Genomic DNA, 20,682 nt, shown 5'->3' with positions numbered 1-20,682 from the left:
CTGAAGCCTATGGAGTCTAATAATGAGATAAACGCGGTAGCCAGGGAGTCATTATCAACATCAACATGAATGTTAAAATCGCCTACACTAATAACTTTATCTGATTGAAGAATTAAACTGGATAAAAACTCTGAGAATTCAGAAACAAATTCAGAATATGGGCCAGGAGCACAGTACATAACATAGTTTCTCTAGATGGCATTGCCAAGATTTGTCTTTTAATTCTCATTGAAAACAAACCTCACGGACTGCATTTTTTCATCTGCGTAATATTGCGAAAAATAGGCCTATCCTGACCTGAAAAGATGCAGAAAAATTGGTCCACGCTTTTGTTACCTCAAGGCTGGATTACTGTAACTCTCTATTATCAGGTAGCTCTAGTAAGTCCTTAAAAACTCTCCAGCTAATTCAGAATGCAGCAGCACGTGTACTAACAGGAACTAAGAAACGAGATCATATTTCTCCTGTTTTAGCTTCTTTGCACTGGCTCCCTGTAAAATCCAGAATTGAATTTAAAATCCTACTGTTAACTGATAAAGCTCTAAATGGTCAGGCTCCGTCATATCTTAGAGAGCTCATAGTGCCATATTATCCCACCAGAACACTGCGCTCTGAGAATGCAGGGTTACTCGTGGTCCCTAAAGTCTCCAAAAGTAGATCAGGAGCCAGAGCCTTCAGCTATCAGGCTCCTCTCCTGTGGAATCATCTTCCTGTTACGGTCCGGGAGGCAGACACCGTCTCCACATTTAAGACTAGACTTAAGACTTTCCTCTTTGATAAAGCTTATAGTTAGGGCTGGCTCAGGCTTGCCCTGTACCAGCCCCTAGTTAGGCTGACTTAGGCCTAGTCTGCCAGAGGACCCCCCTATAATACACCGGGAACCTTCTCTCCTTCTCTCTGTTTCTCATGTCCTGTTACTGCATCTTGTTAACTCGGCCGTACTGCATGTCACTAACTCGGCTTCTTCTCCGGAGACCTTTGTGCTCCACTGTCTTGCAGGTTAACTTCTGTCACAGCGGTGCCTGGATAGCGTGACGTGTATGGTTGTGCTGCTGCCGTGGTCCTGCCAGATGCCTCCTGCTGCTGCTGTTATCATTAGTCATATTTCTACTGTTATTATACACATATGATTATTGTAACATATGTATACTATCAGATATTAATATATACTTTCAACATATTGTATAACAATAGCCTGTAATATTAATTATAATATTACTTTTATTATTGCTGTTGTAAGCTATTGTCATTACCATATGTCCTGCATCTCGAGCTGTCTATCTGTCTCTCTCTGTCTCTCTCTCTATCTCTCTCTCTCTCTCTCTCTCTCTCTTCTCATACCCCAGGTCTTAAAAGTGGCTATCTCACTGAAGTACACAGAGGGGCAAACATTCACATCTAACAGGCTCAAGATGTTGGTGTCATCTGAAAATTTGATGACATGATTGTTAGGATGTGAACTCCTACATTCTTTAATGTACAATGTCAAGAGTACAGGAGAACTGACAGAGCCCTGAGGCACACCTGTGCTCCACTGTTTTACTGCTGAGAGTGAGCTGTTCACTCTGACTTGTTGGGTCCTACTCATTAAGAAAGAATAAAACCAGTTGATGATAAAAGAATTCATCTTCATGTTGATTAACTTCTCAATGATCAGGTAGGGTTGGACTGAGTTAAAAGCTCAACTAAAATCTGCAAATAAAACTCTAGCATATGGTTTGGGGTCCTCTAGATGCTTATTAATTAAATGAGTGGCAGAAATAGCTGCATCCTCAGTGCTACGACCCTGTCTGTAGGCAAATTGTAGAGGATCTAAACAATGAACAACCTCAGATTTAAGCATATTGACAATCATCCTTTCAAAACTTTTCATCACAACCGATGTTAATGAGACAGGTCTATAGTCATCATTCACAGTTGGACATGAACCCTTAGGGACTGGAACAATGACAGATTTTTTCCACAGACCTGGCACTGTGTGACTGTTAAGTGACGGTTGAAGAATGGGAAAAATTCCAAAGCACAACTTTTTAACAAAAAGGCAGGCAAGCCGTCGGTACTCGTTGATTTTCTTTTGCAAACTTTGCTAAAGACAGCCTGCACCAGCTGTGGTGAAATTAAGAGGTCACATTTCCCAGTAGGATTCATAGTGTCTAAAATCTCCTTCCCCTTCAAGGAGAAGTCCTGATCCTCAAACCTGAGGAAGAAGTCATGTAGTTCACTTGCCCTACCTGAATCATCCTAGGTTACGAGCTGTTTCTTACATGGGGTCATATTAGTTATGTTCTTCATACAGTCACATGTTCCTGTTATCCTTGGCTCTAAAGCTTTGTTCAGTGTCAGAGTGATGTTTATCTCTTGCCTTCCCAAGCAAATGGTTAAGCTCCTTTTGCACGATGGCCACACCTTGTCAGGGCTGCTGCAGAAGAACCCAGAGGCAGACAATGGCAGGTTAACAGTCCTTAATACAAAAGTTCAATAAGGAATGAATGGAGGGAATGGTGTGGAAGCCGGGTGAAGCAGATGAATGGTTCCGGGTAGGAGGGCTACCGGCAGGCTTGTGATTCAAATGTCTGGCAGGGCTGGCAGGTTGGCTTTCTAGCGGACAGAAGAAAAATGTCAAAACAAGTTTCAAAAAACTCTGAAGGAGCAAAAATCCTTGCTTAAAGCTGGCTGGTGTCACAATACACAAACCGTATGCTGAAGACAATCTGACAGAGACTGCAGGTCAGAGTCAGCTCTTGTAGTGGCTGGGTGATGATGAGATGAGGATCAGGTGTGTGAGGCAGCAGAGGCAGGAACAGGTGTAGAGGATAGCTGGGCTGGCAGAGTGCAGAGCAAGGAGTGCAGATGGTCCGGGGGTGCCTTGCTTTTATCCCACAGAGCAAGCAGGGCCTCCCTTGAGAATACAAGGTGATGTTCTACCTGCGAGGATGATGGGGACAGGATCATCCTTGTAAGTTCACCCACCACCAGAAGAAGAAGAATCAGCAGAGTCAGGAGTGCCGTCATGGCTGCGTTGTTTCTGACCTTCGAGCTGTCGCTGCAGTGTCCAGGTGCAAGGCTACTGCCCTTGGCATCGACCCACTGGACGCTGTATTCTCCTTGAACGCCCCACCTCCACTGCTGTGGCCAGGAAGTCCATTAGGTGGATCGTGACCGGTTGTGCAGTCGCTATGGTGACAAGCTGCCCAGCTGTCCAGTTGAAGATCCAGCTGCTCGGCCATGGCCATCGGCGCCTACCCGCTGGATGTTCCTGCTCCTCCCGCGGGGTCACACCTCCACCCCCGCGCACAGGGGCTAACTTCACTGGCTGACTGGTTGCTCTGTTGCTGCCCCTTTAGACACTGATCTTCTCCACCACACCATTGCACTGCCGCCGTGTAGCAATCACGCAGCTACAGAATGCTAGCTCGTTAGCTCCGGCATCCACGTTGTCTCCTGGCGTGGAATAGGGGCATATATCCATCTAAACCGACTAAACTTAAATGCCAGTAATCCTAATTGCACAACGTTATTGTACGGACAACATATAACCACATAAAATAACGTAGAAACATAAATAAATGCAATAAAAGCAATATGCAGCCGCAGCACTAACACAATTTCTTACAGTTTGTATGCCCACAGCAAACAAAGATCCAGCGTCTGCAGACATACTCCAATCGTGGCTCTTGTGTGTTTTTTATTGAGCACATTGAGCTGCACCTGTGTCACAATTTTGGAGCCTTAATTATAGTGACCCCATCTGGCCAACTGGCGCCATGTTTCTTGAGCTGGTTGTTATGACGTGTTGTCTGACCACATCAGAAATCAAATGTGTTTGTCATTCTGAACAGCTTCAATGTGGAGTGAATGTAAAAATAATTAAAATAATTAAGGTAGGCATTGTGTGATCCATGTACTGTATTTTTTTTTAAAACATTTTTTATTTTACTGTAACTGAAACACAACACGGGAGTGGGATGGGACAGGACTGAAAATCCACTCCCGTGTCACCCTCTGATCTGCACACAACTTCTAATCACTGGTAAAAATTTCATATGTCTAGGATGTAACATGTCACGGGAATGTGTAAAAACACTTCTGGAGAAAAAAAAAAAATGAAGTCAAAGCAGAAACAATAGGCCCATCAGCCTTGAACACTAAGATAAACATGCATTTATAGACCTCATCTTGCTCATGCAAAAATGTATTGCATATTTATGGAAGAACATTAATAGACCAAGCATTACACAATGATTAAGACAGATGTTATCAAGCCTTTCATGAGAAACAACAACTTAAATATTGAAGGCTCAACAGCTTCATAAATTATGTTAAGGATTTAGATTTATCGGCTCTTCAAGTCAATGATTACTCTCTGTGGACAATGCAGTTTCTGAGCTTGTATAATTTTTATTTTAAATACTTGTCACACTCAAATTGACTCCATTTTGTACAGATTGACATTTATTAACAGAGCTGGAGTTTTCTTTATTTGTTTTTCTCTCTTTGTTCTGTCTCAATGCAGCACTTTTAGTTATGTGTTATATCAGTGTAAAAGGCTGTAATTTACAGTACTGACACTTTAAATAAAAATATTCAGGGTAAAGATTGAAATGGTGAGATTTTCAGAGTCTGCACTCATTAGGCTGCTTCTGTCCTAAATTCAAAGCCAGACTTAAAATCGAATGTGGTTCTTAAGAAGCTTCTGTAAGATTTGATTTAATAATTTCAATTTAATTTTGTATTTCTTGCTCATGAAATCATCTAGACTCCGTTTGGGGTTGTTATATACTATATCTACAGTATATACTACATTTACAAGCACATACAAATCTCAATACACTTCATGAAGTCTAACATGAGACCTTGGCTGAGACAACTGAGAGTTTCAGTCGACAACATAGATGGTACATGAGGACAGGTCTGATGGTATGATCTCTTATGCCATAAATGAGAGAACTCAGACATTTGGGGAAGATGAAAATAAACACATATAAAACAGTCTGGGAGCGCACAAATATTATCCTTGTTACAATTCTCGAAAAAGCTATGAGCATTGAGTCGTGCATAGTTGACACGAGACTGAGGCCCAGCTGCACCAGATGAAGCAGCAGTGTGTTACGAGACTTTTGGGCTGAAGCTTTGTCTGTGGAGGCTGACCTGGCTGCTATCATCACACCGATATAAGAAGAAGTGACCACCGTACCAGCTGATACAAACAGAAAACAAGTGTAGGCTTTGTCATAATCATCAGACATTGGGTCAAGAAGCATCACAAAAGTACCACAAAAATCTTTCATCTGCAGACTCTCCAGATCTTCAAATGGAAAATCTAACATTCAAAGAACTCGAGTGAGGATATTTAGTGAACTGAAGGCCCAAACCACAATAATAGCCACTGCTGTGTTTCTGATGGTGATGATGGCAGAGTGCCTCAGTGGGTAGCACACAGCTACATATCTCTCCAGAGACATCACCACCAGTGTGACAGGAGAGACTTGATCTGCAAATTTAGCAAGCATGATGAGAACACCACACACAGGATATGTCAGCCTTATTCTACAAGCAGCCAGTAGGTACAGTATCTGACCCACTACCATCTGTACAGTGTCTGCAAAGAGAAGGTTAAACAGAAGAATGTAACGAGAGGTCTCACGAAATATTGTTTTACTCCTCAAAGTGAATAACATGACCCCGTTAATGAAGAGAAACACACAGCATGGCACTGTAGTCAGAGTGGAAATCATCACTCTCTCCAATAAGCCCAGAAACTTCTGTCCAGCAGTGACATTGATCAAAGATTGATTTGCATACAACATTTTAGAGAAGCAATTAAACCATTAATCAATGTAAAACACAATTAATTCCTTCCAGTTTGTATGCCCACAGCAACAAAGATCCAACATCAGCAGACATGCCTGTTGAGTTCACATGGAAAATCTGAAATAAAGCAAATACATTTCCCCTCTGCAGACAGTTAGCAGGTTCAATCTGTGCTTCTTAACCAAGTGAGCGGAGCTCGTCTGTAAGGTTTGCCTACCCTCACAGACTATATATGAGCTCTGTCCTTCCACCCATTTCATGTCACACTATCACGTCTGCATTGTTGAAGTTTAGGATATGTAATTTCTCTGCCATTCTTTGTCAGAAACCTGGCCACGTGATGCCTTCTGAGACTGAAGAGCATCTCTCTCTAACTTTGTTACATTCTATTATTTCAGCTGTTGCTTTTCTTGTATTAAGCGCTGCTGTGCTTCATATCACTTTATGGAAAGAGTTACACTGCTGAATCTGTCAGCAGTGTCCAGATATGATGTTTTCTGAAAAGGCGTCAAAATACAATTGCACACTGCTCATTGGTATGTTTTCTTATTTAGTCCTCAAGACCTGATATATATTTAGATTGCTTTCTTCCCATCAACCTTCACTAACTAACATCAACGTCTTCATCCAAACCATTCATTTGGCCTTAGAAGAACTGCACTAAGTTGGTTTAAATCCTATTTTTCAGATCAATCTCAGTTTGTCTATGTTAATGATCAATCCTTGAGGGCTGCCTCCTGAAAGTCAGAGGGTTGAATCGTCAGAGACCCCTCAGTTGACTGAGATTCCTTCAAGTCAGCATCTGATCCAAGATGGCGCCAGTATCTTTGGCAGGCCGTTGGTCGCGTCTACTCAGTTTATTGTTTGTTATTGCTCTGTTCCTATGTGTCTGCTGCTGGGATGTCTCGGCTCTATTTGCTTATGATCGGCAAGCTCTTCTCAACATTCGAGTCTCTGACGCGTTGCTAATGCTGTCAAAGCATGAACTGGGAGACCCGACTGCAAGCCTCCCTCCTTTGCTGGCAGATATTCCATCTTACCTGCGCCCCTCCCCGCAAAAAACGTCGGAGGGGACGGGGTAAGCGCGGTGGTGTATTGGTGAAAGTCAAGGCCTATCTGTCGCTGTCCTGTGTGGCTGATCCTCGCCTCCTTCGTGGTGGATTTTGCTACTCTTCTGCCGTCAGACGCTCAATACAGCTCAGAGGACCGTGGTTACGGACTGTCATTCCCAGCCCTCCCGCTGCTGCTGTTCCTGGCCAGACGATGCCGCCTGGCAGGCCGGACGACAACGCCGGTTCCGCTCGGTGTCTCCCATGGATCGCTGGCGGCCTGCCCAGTGTGGCCTGATGTCGGTGTCTCTTCCTGGGCAGCTGCGCAGCCCAGAGGCGCCATTGTCCACATAAACCTTCGCCCGCTAAGACGTGACTCGACCAGCATGACTCCTAACATTACCTTGAGGATGGCCTTGATCAATGCTAGATCCCTAGCAAACAAGACCTTCTTGCTGAATGAGTTTTTCACCTCCCGTAAGTTGGATTTTATGTTCGTGACGGAAACCTGGCTGCATACTGGTGAGTCCACACCGTTTTCAGAACTTCTCCCTCCTGACTGTACATTTCTCAGCTCCCCTCGGACCACCGGCAAGGGTGGAGGGCTAGCCTGTGTTTTCAAATCCAGCTTTCACTGTCAGCAGATACCATCTGTCACTTACTCCAGCTTTGAGCTGCAGTTTTTTAAACTGAATTCCTCTCCTCCCTTGCTGTGTGCGGTGGTGTATCGTCCACCCAAATACAATAAGAATTTTATTCAGGATTTTGAAAACTTTCTGTCTGGAATTATGGTGGATTTTGATCACTTCTTAATTTCCGGTGACCTGAACGTTCATGTGTGCTGCGAAACCAGTTCTCTGGTCAAAGACTTCTTGTCACTGATCGACTCCTTTAATCTCACACAGTGGGTCTCTGGCCCGACGCATGATAAGGGGCATACACTTGACCTAGTGCTGTCTCATGGTTTGTCTATTTGTGTCAGTGAAATTTGTAATAGTGCTTGTATTTCTGATCACTTTCCTGTTATATTTTCTGCTACTGTCCCCTGCTCTGTTGTCGCTGCTCGTCCACCTGCACGCTGTTTTTGTGCTACAAATTCCAGCACTACGCTTGCAATTTTCTACAGCTTTTAATGGTAATATGCATTCTACTGTGGAGGGTATGGTGCCCTTAGTGCTGAAGAGCATGTTGCTCTTTTTAACTCCACATGCACTAGCATCTTGGACGCCATCGCTCCCTTAAGCATAAAACGACCTAAGTCAATTTCTTAAACATCTATAAATGATTCTATACGTAATATCAGACGCTCTTATAGGCGTGCTGAGAGAAGGTGGAAGAAGGACAAGTTGCATGTCTCCGTTGGGATTCTACGGGAGTGCTTATTGAGTATCAGAAAGCGATGAAAGCTGCTAAAACCGCTTACATCTCGCACCTTGTCTCAAACAACATTGATAAACCAAAGGTTCTGTTTAATGTTTAAGATTCTCTTGTTAACCCACGCTATATTGCTCCCATTGTTCCAACTCCTGCTCTCTGTAATGATTTCCTCAACTTTTTTGTCGAGAAAATCTCTGCTCTTCATTCTGTACCTTGTCTTGCTGAGCCTGATCCCTCTGACCCACCCATGTGCCCAGCTGTTTTTGACCAGTTTGAGCCTATATCACTGTCCTCTCTGTCAGATATAGTTCATGGGAGAGGTTTTGATTCAGTTGGATCTTTTATTCTTGTTCTGATTCATAACTGTTTTAGTTCAGGGTGTTTTCCTGCCCCTTTTAAACATGCTATAGTGCAGCCACTCATTAAAAGCCCAGCCTGGACCCTTCTGTTCTCTCCAACTTCAGGCCCATCTCCAAATTACCCTTCCTGTCTAAAGTGTTAGAGAAAGTAACTGCTGTACAGTTGCAATTATTTTTAGTACAAAATGATATCTATGAGAAGTTTCAATCTGGTTTTAGATCTGGTCACAGTACTGAAACTGCTCTTTTAAGAGTGTTTAATGATCTTGTCTTAACTGTGGACTCAGGATGTGCCGCTATCCTGGTGACCTTAGATTTGACAGCTGCCTTTGATACTGTTGATCATAGGACCCTCTTATCACGCCTAAGATCACTGTGTAGGCATTAAAGGTGCTGCCCTCAAGTTGCTACAGTCGTACCTAACCGACAGGAGTTTCTCTGTCCATCTGGGTGAATTCTCCTCAAATGTGGCCCCTCTTACCTGTGGGGTCCCCCAAGGCTCCATTTTGGGCCCTTTATTGTTTTCTTTATATATGCTGCCCCTAGGTTCCATTCTCCGTAAGCATAATGTTTCTTTTCATTGCTTTGCAGATGATGTCCAAGTGTACCTTCCTTTAAAATTAAAATGTAAGGACTCTCTGCAGCCTCTGTTAGCTTGTCTTAATGACATAAAACTTGATGGGCCTAAATTTCCTGAATCTAAATGATAATAAGACTGAGGTTATTGTATTTGGATATCTGGAATGTGTAAATGACAAATGATAAATTGGGCCCCTTGGCTTCCAAAACTGTTCTTTATTAAAAGCCTTGGTGTCACTTTTGATGGTGCTTTTAAGTTTGACAGGCAAATTGGTTCTGTGGTCAAAGGTGCTTTCTTTCAGCTTTGCCTGCTCGCCAAAGTAAAGCCCTATCTCTCACCTAAAGACTTGGAGAGTTATCCATGCCTTCATTACGTCTAGGCTTGATTACTGCAACTCTCTGTATGTGGGCTTAGATAAACGTTCTTTGCGCGTCTGCAGCTAGTGCAAAATGCTGCTGCTCGCCTTTGACCAGCACGAAAAAACGTGACCACATCACACCGGTTCTGGCCTCTTTGCATTGGCTTCCTGTCCGCTACAGGATTGATTTTAAGATTTTGATGTTTGTTTTTAAGATACTGAATGGTCTGGCCCCCCAGTACTTAGTTGAACTCATCCATGTTCACACACCAGCTAGAGCTCTGAGGTCATCAAATGAGTTGCTTCTAGATGTCCCAATATATAGGCTCAAAACTAAAGGCAACCGAGCCTTCGCGGTGGCTGCCCCAAAATTGTGGAACAGCTTACCATTGTATATTAGATCTGCCCAGACTCTTGAGATATTTAAGTCGTTGCTGAAGACCCATCTCTGACTGTTTTTATTGAATTTTGTGCCTATTGTGCACTTTATTTTGTTTTCTGTTGATACTCTTAATATTTCTATGTACTGTGTGCTCTAACACTGTATTTTTATTTCTATAGTTGTATTTTAATACTTTAGTGCTTTCTAGATTGTACAGCATTTTGGCAAACCTCGGTTGTTTTAAATGTGCTATATAAATAAATTTGACCTTGACCTTGACCTATTTTTTTGTTTTGTTTTGTTTGTCAATCAGCATGCAGTGTACCTCTGGGGACCTTTCAGGCCCAGACTGAGCTGCAGAGTGAATGCTCCTAACTTTCACGCTGCTCATCGGTACAGGCAGCTTTGTATATGGAGACAGATGCCTAGAGAAGGAAAGGTTTTCGTGGTCAGGGTTTGAGATAATGTTATCTTCTGCCTTCTGCTTAGAGGTGGTAAATGTATAGCTCACAGCAACTTAATATGATAATCTTTGGTTTTGTTGCATCTACTATCTTAAAAAAATGTTGTTGCACATTTCCAATGTGCTGTTTGAGCAGTTAGCTTATGGATAAAAAGGAACTAATACTTGAATATTCATACTGAATGGCCAAATCTGATTTGACTGACATAATTCTTACGTACAGATCTAGAATCCTCCATACATGCTAAGGTTAATCACAAAGTTCCACAAGGTTCTGTGAATCGATCAATTCTATTTAATTTACATATGCTTCCCTTAGCAACATTATTAGAAATCACTCCATAAATTGTCATTGTTATTTAGATAATCACTTCAGGATCCTCATCACCTGCTTCTCCATATAATGTATAATGATGGAAGGTTTTATCATTGTTTTCTTGATTGTTGATCTTAATTGTTATTTGACCTCAATTATTTATTCCTCTGTTATTCAGACATGAACTACAGCATTTTAAAAAAAAAAATTCAACCTTTTTTTATGTAGTTTACCTTAAGATAATACTGTAAAATATGACACTGAGTGGAGGACGTGCTGCTGATTTTACAAATCAACAATTTTTAATAAGGATTCTCTGACTGAGAAGGCTGTGATGTGAGAGATGCAGAGAAAACAGATTGCTATGTGTCAGTGTGAACAGTGTGCTGGTAATGGCACAATGAATAGTTGGTTTAGTGGTGTAGGGGAAATACCTTTTTGAGAATGTTTGCACTCGTAATAAAGTTTGGGGCACCACCCTCCTAATGAGGGAAGCGACTAATCAAATTAATAACTCCGTAAACCTATTATTAATTTGTCTGCACGCTTATCAATAATGAATCAATATCTGGGTTATGAATTCTCCATACAGTGATCTTATTTCCTGCTCAAAAGAAATATCCACAGACAGCGACTGTGGCAGCGGCCGAGGAGGGGGAGTTATAAAGTTATTATTGTAGGCGATTTTAACATTCATGTCGACGTTGATAATGACTCCCTGGCTACCACGTTTATCTCATTATTAGACTCCATTGGCTTCAGTCAGGGTGTACATGAACCCACTCACTGTTTTAACCATACCCTCGATCTAGTTCTGACGTATGGAATTGAAATTGATAAACTAACAGTCTTTCCACAGAATCCCTCGCTATCGGATCATTATTTGATTACTTTTGATTTCTTTTTACTCGATTACATGCCACTCAGCAACAGTTACTATACTAGATGTTTATCAGATAGTGCTGTCGCAAAATTTAAGGAAAAGATTACTCTGTCGTTAAATTTAATACCATGTCCATCACTTACAGAGGTGTCACGTACCGACTTTAACCTCTCCAGAATTGATCATCTTGTCGATAGCATCGTAGGCTCGCTGCGAACAACACTCGACTCTGTAGCTCCTCTTAAAAAGAAGTTAACAAAGCAAAGAAAGTTCGCTCCTTGGTATAACTCTCAAACCCGTAAGTTAAAACAAATATCGCAAAAATTTGAAAGGAACTGGCGATTAACCAAACTGGAAGAATCTCGTCTAATCTGGGCAGACAGTCTCAAAACGTATAAGAGGGGCCTCCGCAATGCCAGAGCAAACTATTACTCAGCATTAATAAAAGAAAACAAGAACAACCCCAGGTTTCTTTTCAGCACTGTAGCCAGGCTGATTGAGAGTCACAGCTCTATTGAGCCTTGTATTCCTTTAGCCCTTAAATCAAAATCAAATCAACTTTATTTATATGGCACTTTTCATACAACAGTAACACAAAGTACCTCACAGAGGTTAAAAACAACAAAGATCCAAACAGAAAACAAAAAGAAAAGAGAAAACCCAACCCTCCCACCCAACAAAAAGCTATTTAGCTCATAAAATTGAGTTAATAACTAGGTAACAATGTTCTAAAACAGAGACATAAAATGCATCAAAACTAAAACCTATAGGCTAACTAAAATAACAAAAGATAAAGATTAAATGAGATAAGAACGTAAAAAGAGGAAGGGTAAGAATATAAAAAATAAATAAAAAATAGATAGTAGATGGATAAATCGGTTATAAGAAGAATTTAAAATAGATAAATAAAGAGATCAGTTAAAAGCCTGATTAAAAAGATGAGTCTTGAGCCTCTTTTTAAAAACATCAACAGTCTCTGCAGCTCTGAGGTTCTCCGGCAGGCTGTTCCACAATCGGGGGCCAGAATAATTAAATGCCGCCTCCCCGTGTGTTTTTGTCCCAACTTGTGGTATGGTTAAAAGGCCGGTGCCGGAGGACCTCAGGGTCCGTGAGGGTCGATATGGTAAAAGCAGGTCAGATAAATAAGAAGGCCCAAGACCGTTAAGACATTTAAAAGAACCTTAAAATCGATCCTGAATGCGCATGGGGAGCCAATGCAGCAATTTTAAAACTGCTGTGATGTGCTCCCGCCCTCTGGTCCTCGTCAGCACTCATGCAGCTGAATTCTGTAATAATTGTAGATTTGAGATACTGTTTTTGGGAAGACCAGAGAGCAAGGCATTACAATAATCTAACCTACAGGAGATAAAAGCATGCATCAGCACCTCCGTGCTGGCCTGAGAGAGAAACGGGCGGACTCTGGCTATATTCTTAAGGTGGTAGAAACCTGCCTTTGTTATGTTTTTAATATGTGGAATAAAACAGAGCTCAGGGTCAAAAATCACACCCAGATTTTTTACAGATTGTGTTGGTTTAAAATCCTGTAGTTTTGGTAAAAGTTTCTCTCTCTGGCCTTTAGGACCAATGACTAAAACCTGTGTTTTGTCCTGGTTGAGCTGCAGGAAATTCGCTGCCATCCATGACTTTATATCTAAAATGCAGTTAAAAAGGGCATCAATTGGCCCTGTGTCATCAGGAGACACGGCGATGTACAGTTGCGTATCATCAGCATAACTATGAAAGCTGATGCCGTGCCTCCTGATGACGTCCCCCAGAGGAAGCATGTAGAGATTAAAAAGAGTTGGACCTAAAATTGACCCCTGGGGGACCCCAAACTTTATCTCATGGGTTCCTGAGGAACATGTATCCATACTTACAAAGAAGTGTCGATCAGTAAGGTAAGAGACGAACCAGTTAAAAACAGTACCAGAGAGGCCGACCAGGTGCCTCAGTCTATTTAATAAAATGTGATGGTCTACTGTATCGAAGGCGGCGGTTAGATCCAGTAGTACCAACACTGTGAGTTTATGGTTATCTAAATTGCACCTGATGTCGTTTAAAATCTTTAAAAGGGCTGTCTCGGTACTGTGGTTCATCCTAAAACTAGACTGATACTTCTCTAAAGTGTTATTTGTATTTAAAAAATCATTTACTTGGTTAAAAACCAGTTTTTCTAAAATTTTGCTTTAAAATGGTAAGTTGGATACAGGTCGATAATTATTAAGAATATTGGGGTCTAAATTGCTCTTCTTCAGAAGGGGCCTCACCACCGCTGTTTTCAAGGAGGCCGGGAAGACACCTGTCTGAAAAGAGCAATTCACCATGTACAGTAGCTGTTTCTCAAAGAATCCATAAAATGTTTTAAAAAATGGTGTGGGAATTGGGTCTAAAAGGCAGGTTGTGGACCTTATTTGGGAGAAAACTCGACCAAGTGTCCTTGCATCAACCAGGGCAAAACTCTCCAGTGTTTCCTCAAGTAAAAGCAATGATCCAGGTGTGTCGACAGTTAAAATCTGTTGGGATAAGAGACTGGATCTGATGTCATAGATTTTACTTCTGAAGTGGTCTGCAAAGTCCTCACAAAGGGCATTGGTTGTTGTCTTAGGTGATCTGTTAAAATTACTGTTTGTTAAAATATCAATTGTGGAGAAGAGGAATTTGGGAGTGTTTTTATTGTCAGAGATTAGTTTTTTGAAGTGGGAAATTCTTGCCTGTAAATTGCCTGAAATTCTAGCAGTAATGATTTTATGAGCTTATTTAATGACAAAATTCTAACTATTAGAGGCAAAATTCATGACCTCCTGTCCTCAGATAGTACCAATCTAACCTCAAACACAGCTGTAAGACCTAATATATATTTAGATTGCTTCTCCCCGATTTCTCTTCAAGAATTGACTGCAGTGATTTCTTCATCTAAATCATCAACATGTCTCTTAGACCCCATCCCAACTAGGCTACTTAAGGAGGTCTTTCCTTTAGTTAACACTCATATATTAGATATGATCAATATATCCTTATTAACAGGCTATGTACCACAGTCTTTTAAGGTAGCTGTAATTAAACCTCTCTTAAAAAAGCCCACCCTGGATCCAGAGGCGTTAGCCAACTATAGACCAATATCTAATCTTCCCTTTATGTCAAAGATCCTTGAGAAAGTAGTCGCAGACCAGCTGTGTGATTTTCTCCAGGATAATAATTTATTTGAGGAATTTCAGTCAGGATTTAGAGTGCATCATAGCACTGAGACAGCACTAGTTAAAATTACAAATGACCTTCTGATTGCTTCAGACAAAGGACTCATCTCTGTACTTGTTTTACTAGATCTGTGGCATTTGACACAATTGACCATCAAATTCTACTGCAGAGACTGGAACACTTAATTGGCCTAAAAGGTTCTGCACTAAGCTGGTTTAAATTTTATTTATCTGATCGTTTTCAGTTTGTTCACGTTCATAATGAATCATCCTTACGTACCAAAGTTTGTTTTGGAGTTCCACAAGGTTCTGTCCTTGGACCAATCCTATTTATTCTATATATGCTTCCTTTAGGTAACATCATTAGGAATCACTCTGTAAATTTCCATTGTTATGCGGATGATACACAGTTGTATTTATCTATGAAGCCTGAAGAAAGTAATCAATTAACTAGACTTCATAAAAACCTGGATGAGAACCAATTCCCTGATGTTAAATTCAGACAAAACTGAAGTTATTGTTCTTGGCCCCAAACAACTCAGAGACTCTTTATCTGATGACATAGTTTCTCTAGATGGCATTGCTCTGGCCTCTAGCACTACCGTAAGAAACCTCTGAGTAACATTTGATCAAGATTTGTCTTTTAATTCTCATTTAAAACAAACCTCATGGACTGCATTTTTTCATCTGCGTAATATTGTGAAAATTAGGCCTATCCTGACCCGAAAAGATGCAGAAAAATTGGTCCACGCTTTTGTTACCTCTAGGCTGGATTACTGTAACTCTCTACTATCAGGTAGCTCTAGTAAGTCCTTAAAAACTCTCCAGCTAATTCAGAATGCAGCAGCACGTGTACTAACAGGAACTAAGAAACGAGATCATATTTCTCCTGTTTTAGCTTCGCTGCACTGGCTCCCTGTAAAATCCAGAATTGAATATAAAATCCTACTGTTAACTTATAAAGCGCTAAATGGTCAAGCTCCGTCATATCTTAGAGAGCTCACAGTGCCATATTATCCCACCAGAACACTGCGCTCTGAGAACGCAGGGTTACTCGTGGTCCCTAAAGTCTCCAAAAGTAGATCAGGAGCCAGAGCCTTCAGCTATCAGGCTCCTCTCCTGTGGAATCATCTTCCTGTTACGGTCCGGGAGGCAGACACCGTCTCCACATTTAAGACTAGACTTAAGACTTTCCTCTTTGATAAAGCTTATAGTTAGGGCTGGCTCAGGCTTGCCCTGTACCAGCCCCTAGTTAGGCTGACTTAGGCCTAGTCTGCTGGAGGACCCCCCTATAATACACCGGGCACCTTCTCTCCTTCTCTCTCTTTCTCACGTCCTGTTACTGCATCTTGCTAACTTGGCCATTCTGCATGTCACTAACTCGGCTTCTTCTCCGGAGCCTTTGTGCTCCACTGTCTCTCAGATTAACTCATATCACAGTGGTGCCTGGACAGCGTGACATGTGTGGTTGTGCTGCTGCCGTGGTCCTGCCAGATGCCTCCTGCTGCTGCTGTTATCATTAGTCATATTTCTACTGTTATGATACACATATGATTGTTGTCACATATGAACATTATCAGATATTAATATATACTTTCAACATATTGTACCACAGTAGCCTGTATTATAATTATAATATTACTTTCATTATTGCTGTTATAAGTTACTGTCATTACCGTCTGTCCTGCATCTCTCTCTCTCTCTCTCTCTCTCTGTCTTTCTGTCTCATTGTGTCATATGGATTACTGTTGATTTATTATGCTGATCTGTTCTGTACGACATCTATTGCACGTCTGTCCGTCCTGGAAGAGGGATCCCTCCTCAGTTGCTCTTCCTGAGGTTTCTACTGTTTTTTTCCCTGTTAAAGGAGTTTTTGGGGAGTTTTTCCTGATCAGCTGTGAGGGTCCTATCAGCGTCCCATCGGCTTTGATCAGCGAATATAATGTGACTTGGGATGTACGCCAAACGCTGGCTCCGTTATGTAGCGGATCCAACTGTGCCGCAGAAAAGGACGTTGCTTTACGCGACGCTTCAGAGTAAGGCCGTCTCATGTCTCTTAATCAGCAATCCTCGCTCCTCACTCCTTAACTCCTGACTCCTTGCATGTTTCCTAAGTGGGAGAGACTAAACAGTTATGTAAGGTGGCTAGGTAAAGTGGTTAGCAGTAATTTTAAGGGACTTGGGACGTACCCCAGGTGGCTATCTCACTGAAGTACACAGAGGGGCAAACATTCACATCTAACAGGCTCAAGATGTTGGTGTCATCTGAAAATTTGATGACATGATTGTTAGGATGTGAACTCCTACATTCTTTAATGTACAATGTCAAGAGTACAGGAGAACTGACAGAGCCCTGAGGCACACCTGTGCTCCACTGTTTTACTGCTGAGAGTGAGCTGTTCACTCTGACTTGTTGGGTCCTACTCATTAAGAAAGAATAAAACCAGTTGATGATAAAAGAATTCACCTTCATGTTGATTAACTTCTCAATGATCAGGTAGGGTTGGACTGAGTTAAAAGCTGAACTAAAATCTGCAAATAAAACTCTAGCATATGGTTTGGGGTCCTCTAGATGCTTATTAATTAAATGAGTGACAGAAATAGCTGCATCCTCAGTGCTACGACCCTGTCTGTAGGCAAATTGTAGAGGATCTAAACAATGAACAACCTCAGATTTAAGCATATTGACAATCCAATCATCCTTTCAAAACTTTTCATCACAACCGATGTTAATGAGACAGGTCTATAGTCATCATTCACAGTTGGACATGAACCCTTAGGGACTGGAACACAGACAGATTTTTTCCACAGACCTGGCACTGTGTGACTGTTAAGTGACGGTTGAAGAATGGGAAAAATTCCAAAGCACAACTTTTTGACAAAAAGGCAGGCAAGCCGTCGGTACTCGTTGATTTTCTTTTGCAAACTTTGCTAAAGACAGCCTGCACCAGCTGTGGTGAAATTAAGAGGTCACATTTCCCAGTAGGATTCATAGTGTCTAAAATCTCCTTCCCCTTCAAGGAGAAGTCCTGATCCTCAAACCTGAGGAAGAAGTCATGTAGTTCACTTGCCCTACCTGAATCATCCTAGGTTACGAGCTGTTTCTTACATGGGGTCATATTAGTTATGTTCTTCATACAGTCACATGTTCCTGTTATCCTTGGCTCTAAAGCTTTGTTCAATGTCAGAGTGATGTTTATCTCTTGCCTTCCCAAGCAAATGGTTAAGCTCCTTTTGCACAATGGCCACACCTTGTCAGCTCTTGTAGTGGCTGGGTGATGATGAGATGAGGATCAGGTGTGTGAGGCAGCAGAGGCAGGAACAGGTGTAGAGGATTGCTGGGCTGGCAGAGTGCAGAGCGAAGGGGGTGGGGGTGGGGGGGTGGGGGGGGGTGGAAAGAAAACAAACAACCTGGCTGACAGTTGTATTCCAGGAGAGACTGTGACACACCTGCACGATCTTTGTTTTTAAAAGCTAACTTTTTCCTGTTAATACATGCTTCAATCTCCTTAGTAATGTCAACTTTATTACTGGGGAAATGTGAGATATCTTTTTTCTCAACCACATTATCCACACAGATATTGATGTCGTCTGTGATGGTTGTTGTAGCCTCTTCAGGCTCTAAACTACGAAACATGCTCCAATCAGTGCTGAGGAAGCAGCCCCTCAGTGTTTCTATGCTGTCGTCAGTCAGCACTGTTTTGTGCTGGGGCTTGGTTGACTTTGGCACTGATTTACAAGTGGGCATAAGATGCACCGTTGAGTGAATTTGCGATTGGAGGAAGGGTAATTGACCTGTAAGCACCAACTATGTTACCAAAGCATTTATCCAGTATTTTTGAGTTTCTGGTGACACACTTCACATATTACTGAAACCCCGGTAGTGCTGGCTCTAGTTTACAATGGTTCGTATCCCCAAGTACAAAAACCGGGACCCCCGGAGGACGTTGGAGTTAGGAGTGAACAAATTCTGATATAAGGTTAGTAACTCTACCAGCGTAACCACTGGGAGGGATGTATGCTAAACACAGAATAATATTGCCAAACTCTCTAGGGAGGTAAAAGGGACGCATAGATATACATAGAAGCTCCAGATCCGGACCACACAGACTTTGTCTTACTTTAAATTGCTTGCACCAGTTATTCCTCACATAGACAATTAACCCCCCACCTCTTGATTTCCCTGATAAGTCATTTCTGTCTGCACAGACGCAGGAGAAGCCCTCCAGCTCCACCAGTGAGTCTGGGGTGTCCTGATGGAGCCATGTCTCCATGGGTGCGATAACACTTGATTGTCTATATTGATGGCAAAATCTTCTGTTTACCCATAGCTCCTCCATTTTACAGCGCAACAACCTTACGTTGCTTAGTATAACTGAGGGCAAAGATGGTCTATTACCGCGTCTGGGAGCCTCTCCTGCCCCTCTTTCTCTGCTGTGATTTCGCAGCTGGCTTCGCTCTTATGTACTTTCTGGGGGTCCGGGGGTGCCTTGCTTTTATCCCACAGAGCAAGCAGGGCCTCCCTTGAGAATACAAGGTGATGTTCTACCTGCGAGGATGATGGAGACAGGATCATCCTAATAAGTTCACCCACCACCAGAAGAAGAAGAATCAGCAGGGGCAGGAGTGCCGTCATGGCTGCGTTGTTTCTGACCTTCGAGCTGTCGCTGCAGTGTCCAGGTGCAAGGCTACTGCCCTTGGCAACAACCCACTGGACGCTGTATTCTCCTTGAACGCCCCACCTCCACTGCTGTGGCCAGGAAGTCCGTTAGGTGGATCGTGACTGGTTGTGCAGTCGCTATAGTGACAAGCTGCCCAGCTGTCCAGTTGAAGATCCAGCTGCTCGGCCATGGCCATCGGCGCCTACCCGCTGGATGTTGCTGCTCCTCCTGTGGCGACACACCTCCACCCCCGCGCACAGGGGCTAACTTCTATGGCTGACTGGTTGCTCTGTTGCTGCCCCTTTAGACACAGGTCTTCTCCACCACACCATTGCACTGCCGCTGTGTAGCAATCACGCAGCTATAGAATGCTAGCTCGTTAGCTCCGGCATCCACGTTGTCTCCTGGCGTGGTGTAGGGGCATACATCCATCTAAACCGACTAAACTTAAACGCCGGTAATCCTAATTGCACAACGTTATTGTACGGACAACATATAACCACATAAAATAACGTAGAAACATAAATAAATGCAATAAAAGCAATATGCAGCCGTGGCACTAACACAATTTCTTACAGTTTGTATGCCCACAGCAAACAAAGATCCAGCATCTGCAGACATACTCCAATCGTGGCTCTTGTGTGTTTTTTATTGACCACATTGAGCTGCACCTGTGTGTCAAAGTGTGACGGCTACTCATCTCAAAAACAGAATTTTTGAGCCTTAATTATAGTGACCCCATCTGGCCAACTGGCGTCATGTTTCTTGAGCTGCACCCATCTGTATGAGTGGCTGACACTTTTCTGGGAGTCCCATGGTGCACGTGAATCAGTTTCACTATTCGTCACGTGATTGGGACGGGATGGGAAAAAAAGTCAACGTGAGCGTGTGGGACTGGGAATCATAACAATAGTCAAGTTTTTCTAAAGTAGTTGAAACTAGCTCCACCTCCAGCAGCTACAACAGTAACATGCTGCTCTAACACTGATGCTTCACTATTAATAATCTAATGATGTCATATATAATAATATCAGTCAGAGGAACCAAACATTACTTTTCCTGCAATACTTTAACTACATTTTTCTCTCTCAGAACTGGTTGTTATGACGTGTTGTCTGACCACATCAGAAATCAAATGTGTTTGTCATTCTGAACAGCTTCAATGTGGAGTGAATGTAAAAATAATTAAAATAATTAAGGTAGGCATTGTGTGATCCATGTACTGTATTTTTTTTTAAACTTTTTTTTT

General features: G+C 42.2%; 1 pseudogene; it reads right to left on the bottom strand.

Moving 5' to 3' along the window:
* Window positions 1-4,841: 4,841 nt before the first annotated feature.
* On the bottom strand, window positions 4,842-5,807 carry LOC125897856 (odorant receptor 131-2-like; annotated as a pseudogene).
* Window positions 5,808-20,682: the final 14,875 nt, after the last annotated feature.

This window comes from Epinephelus fuscoguttatus, linkage group LG12 (assembly GCF_011397635.1).
Source record: "Epinephelus fuscoguttatus linkage group LG12, E.fuscoguttatus.final_Chr_v1".
Lineage (NCBI taxonomy): Eukaryota > Metazoa > Chordata > Actinopteri > Perciformes > Serranidae > Epinephelus > Epinephelus fuscoguttatus.
Note: the sequence above shows the minus strand (reverse complement) of the source record. Positions and strands in the feature narration are given on the sequence as shown.